The sequence below is a fragment of the Ambystoma mexicanum genome, chromosome 13 (assembly GCF_040938575.1).
Source record: "Ambystoma mexicanum isolate Mex_15411 chromosome 13, UKY_AmexF1_1, whole genome shotgun sequence".
Lineage (NCBI taxonomy): Eukaryota > Metazoa > Chordata > Amphibia > Caudata > Ambystomatidae > Ambystoma > Ambystoma mexicanum.
The window spans coordinates 584,673,714-584,678,696 of record NC_090938.1 but is presented as its reverse complement, the minus strand read 5'-3'; the positions used below and the strand labels follow the sequence as shown (position 1 = coordinate 584,678,696).

At 37.4% G+C, this 4,983-nt stretch overlaps 1 long non-coding RNA gene across 1 annotated transcript; it reads right to left on the bottom strand.

The window, feature by feature from the left end:
* Positions 1-889: 889 nt before the first annotated feature.
* Positions 890-1,998, bottom strand: LOC138521511 (uncharacterized). The gene is made up of 2 exons (XR_011283066.1): positions 1,515-1,998; positions 890-1,231 (listed from the first exon to the last, which is right to left on the bottom strand). It is a non-coding gene; the product is annotated as an uncharacterized lncRNA (long non-coding RNA).
* Positions 1,999-4,983: the final 2,985 nt, after the last annotated feature.

Here is a 4,983-nt window from a genome sequence, read left to right as displayed (position 1 = left end):
AGTTTCAGTGTCTTTTTTGTATTTCCAAATTTTTTTATCCAAAGTGAATTTTTTAAATTTCACAATTTCTTCCTCCATTTTGGTCAATTTATCTTTAATATCCTTAATTAAATTGTCTCCTTTCATCTTGTTTTCTAGAGCTTCTATTTCAAGCTTTTGTTTCGTAGCCTCTTCAGCTGCGGTGTCTATAATCAAGATTAAATAATCTCTTGAGCATTTGTTACCCACCGCACTAAATTGTCCCTTAAATTTAGGATTGTCAATAAAAACTCTAGGCACATTTTTAACCTGCAGGCCCTCAGGGATGATACCTGCTTTTAAATAGGCAAGCATCATCTGGCCATGAGATTCCGTACGGATCAATTTCTTCTTCTTTTGAAGCAATAAGTCTAGATCGTCACTCTTGGCGACCGGTATACCATTGATTTGATCTATGGCTACTATAGAAGGTAAATTCATCAGTCTCTGATAATATTCATCAGAGAAAGTCAAGATGTTCACATTATCCATCTTGATCAAGGCAAGATGTTAAAAAATGTGTTCCTTGCCAGGGAATACCAAAGGCGTAACAGTCTATCGAAAGTAGCCTACCAGCCCAGGGCTGTCCACGATAGTGATCAAAAAAAGGAAAAAGGCACAGTCCCAAATTTTTTGTTTACGGGGGAGAAATTCTCAAACGGGACCCAGAAATAGGGAAGGACAAGCGTGCCCGAAGGCACCGAGAATTAATTACCCCTTACTACTCTAACTCTAGAGATATAAAGAGATCACAAAATAATGGTCACATATACTAAATACAAACAGACATCACTATCAAGGACTCATATAAGACAAAAGAAAGGCAACACGAAAGAAACATCCCCCCAAAGAAGATACTTGAAAAAAACCCTTTGAGTCTTATAAAAGTTTTTAATCATATAAATATTAAAAAGACAAAATCAATTCCTACATCCAGGTCTCAAAAAAGTACAAAAAAACTGAAAAGACATAAAATACACAAAAGAATACATAAATGCGTCAACCAATGACCCTATTTTGGAACAGAATTCATGAGCTATATTGCCCAACTTTGGACATTAGCTAAGGAATAGGTTGTCGACATGTTTCGGCCCACACATAAATTGAACATTTCCTCAAATGTCCATTCAGAAATGAGTACAAAGGCCATCTTCAGGACATATGATTTCTTCACACTTGGTCTTTTGTATGATGTGGATGGAGCATCATGGATCTACAAATACAAACAGGGGAATGCCATTACTTCATATATAACAATTCATACGTTACGTCGTAGTTTTTTAAAAGTGAGACAATTTTACAACAGAGGTACTCCATAGCTCTAAGCTAATAAGTTGATATCAAATAATAAACCTCATTCGTTATGCCAGACATTGCATAAACTACTTTTTTCATGTTAACCTTTTTACAGAAAATTTAGTTAGTGGGTCAGCAGAAGAAACACACTCACAAACACCCTACATAACATTATGTGACACATTATTTCGATCTCTTACTTGTTTCCTCCAAAGAGAGTGTAATTCATCCAGATATTACATAGATATTCAAAGACCACCGTTGTAGGCTGAACACCAACTTCACTGGCAAGGATCACCTTATCCTATAATGTGATAAAGAGGCATGTCTACATCACTGATTTGATGTTATCTAATTAGACTATCTCCTAATTAATAGCCGGTTACCATGGCTCTTGTCTAACAGAAGGAACAGAGCAGTACGTCTTTAACTGTCTTATGAGTATTATTTTATGATATGTTATATTTTTGTAAAGAACCTTAATTAATTCACAAGGGAAAGTGCTTCCGACCTCATAGATACCTAACTATTAGGTTAAAAAACAATTTGTCGTGCACAGAGTTTACATGGCTATGCAGAATCCGGTGTTTAAGCCAAAATATTTCATGGCAATAACTGCCCTGGATGTTGTGCTATCTTTTATTTCATTTAAAATCACTTTTCTTTATATAAATTTTTATTAATTTTGACGGATACCCTTTTCGAAAAATGAATTATACCTTATTATAAATAGATTACTCACAAGCAAAATTGTCGGGAGATTAAGGTGCTTCGTTATGAAGAAAAAGGTTCCCACGCATGAGATGTTAGTGGGTGGATATGTCAGTTCCCACAAGAGAGTGTCCGCAGTCTACAAGGCTGTCAATATCAAGAAAAACAGCTGCAAACACCAAAACAAACGACAAACTATGTTAATCGACTATCAAAACCCACGGAACCCTCCACCGTAGTGCACGAGAAACGAGCTTACCTCTGCATTCGCCGTTTTCATAGACGAGCCGCTCGTCAGAATCGCTTCATTCACAAGCGAGAAAACCGGACTACCCGGATGCCTGATTAAATACGCGAGTGCGTAAAAAGACGTTTGTGGGGAGCCAATAGCCTTTGAGAGAATACGTCATGAGTCAGGACGTGTAAGTCATGTGAGAAATGTTTACCAACTTTATCAAAGCGCTACGCCCGTCTCTGTAACTGAGACCCAGACAAATGGGCTTTTGGAATACTGAATATATCCTCCGATGTCATCTGGGCAAAGAAAACCGTGGCTCAATCCAACAGATACACGACAACAATCACGAACACATCAAAAAGACGTGCCGCTGCAATACATCCACCACAGTCATGAAAATAGATGTATATTTATACACGACATGTGTAAGGAATAGGTTATCTCAAGACTCTGACTTATACCAACTGAACATGATTACAATCTCGGTATCAAACAGTACTAGGGGTGTTATCTTCCACAGTATGACAATTTCAGACATACACCAGATGAGAAAATAATGTGATGCAAGTATTAGGAGCAGATATCAGGCTACAAATTAGTTAATCAAACTATTCCACTCCACAGAAACATTTAAACCCTGATTCACCGTGTTAAAATTGTAAATCAGTCTCTGTTCAGCTGTTGTAAGAGCCAAATCACGGTTGCCACCTCTAGGTAGGGCCGGTATCAACTGAATAACAAACCAAACTAAATCGGTGTAACTATGTTTAGCTAATATATAGTGGGCCACCAAAGGTTTTTTATCTGTTTTGTTTTTTAAACATGATCTATGTTCACATATTCTGTGTCTAACAGCTCTACTAGTTTTACCAATATAGAGTAAATTGCAAGGGCACTTAATGCCATAAATCAGCCAATCTGAGCCGCAGTTCGAAAAAGATTTTAAATTCCAAACCTTCCCATTCAGTGTCAAGGTTTTACAATTGGTAGTGAGAGAACAGACCGAACAATGGCCACACTTATAATGGCCAAGGACTGGAGGTAAATTCCAAAGGGTCTGTTGTGTCAAAGGACTAGGTAAAGTTGGATATGTATGAACCAACATATCCCTAAAGTTCTTCTGACGTTTGAATGCAAATCTCGGTTGCATCGGACGAAAATCGTCAGTGGTTAAAATGTGCCATTGTTTTTTGATGGTTCTACGTAAGGCATTACTAATAGGACTAAACGTACTTACACATGTAATCCTTTCTTCCAAGATTTTCTGTTCTGGATGTAAGCAACTATGTCTATTGGCATGTTTGGCTCTCTTGTAGGCACGATTGATACATTTCTTAGGGTAACCTCGAGTAACCAACCGTTGTTTTAAATCTTTTCCCTCTTTGACAAAATCACCAACTTCAGAACAGTTTCTTCTTAGTCTGAGAAACTGTCCAACCGGTAGGTTTTCTCGTAGACTTAAAGGATGGAAACTATTAAATCTCAATAAGGTGTTTTTATCAGTAGGCTTGCGGAATAACTTTGTTTTTAAACCAGACTCCGTTTTATAAATGGAAAGATCCAAAAACGGTATAGAGTGTAGATCATACATCATAGTAAAGGTAATATGTTGATGATGATTATTTAGCCATACTAGAAAAGATTGCAACAACGTTGCGTCACCTCTCCAAATAAGAAAAACGTCGTCAATGTAGCGCAGCCATTTAATGATGTTGTTTTTAAACGGATTGTGTTCATCAAAAATGGAGGTCGATTCAAAATGATCCATAAAGAGATTCGCAAGGTCAGGGGCAAAAGTAGCCCCCATACTTGTACCGTGTATTTGTTTATAGAATGTTCCATCATACAGAAAAAAGTTTTCTGTAAGGGCGATTTTAATACATTCCAAAACAAATGGAGTCGGCACTTTCATAAGAGTATCCGTCCGCTTGTTCAGATATTAAAATCTTTTTCGAACTGCGGCTCAGATTGGCTGATTTATGGCATTAAGTGCCCTTGCAATTTACTCTATATTGGTAAAACTAGTAGAGCTGTTAGACACAGAATATGTGAACATAGATCATGTTTAAAAAACAAAACAGATAAAAAACCTTTGGTGGCCCACTATATATTAGCTAAACATAGTTACACCGATTTAGTTTGGTTTGTTATTCAGTTGATACCGGCCCTACCTAGAGGTGGCAACCGTGATTTGGCTCTTACAACAGCTGAACAGAGACTGATTTACAATTTTAACACAGTGAATCAGGGTTTAAATGTTTCTGTGGAGTGGAATAGTTTGATTAACTAATTTGTAGCCTGATATCTGCTCCTAATACTTGCATCACATTATTTTCTCATCTGGTGTATGTCTGAAATTGTCATACTGTGGAAGATAACACCCCTAGTACTGTTTGATACCGAGATTGTAATCATGTTCAGTTGGTATAAGTCAGAGTCTTGAGATAACCTATTCCTTACACATGTCGTGTATAAATATACATCTATTTTCATGACTGTGGTGGATGTATTGCAGCGGCACGTCTTTTTGATGTGTTCGTGATTGTTGTCGTGTATCTGTTGGATTGAGCCACGGTTTTCTTTGCCCAGATGACATCGGAGGATATATTCAGTATTCCAAAAGCCCATTTGTCTGGGTCTCAGTTACAGAGACGGGCGTAGCGCTTTGATAAAGTTGGTAAACATTTCTCACATGACTTACACGTCCTGACTCATGACGT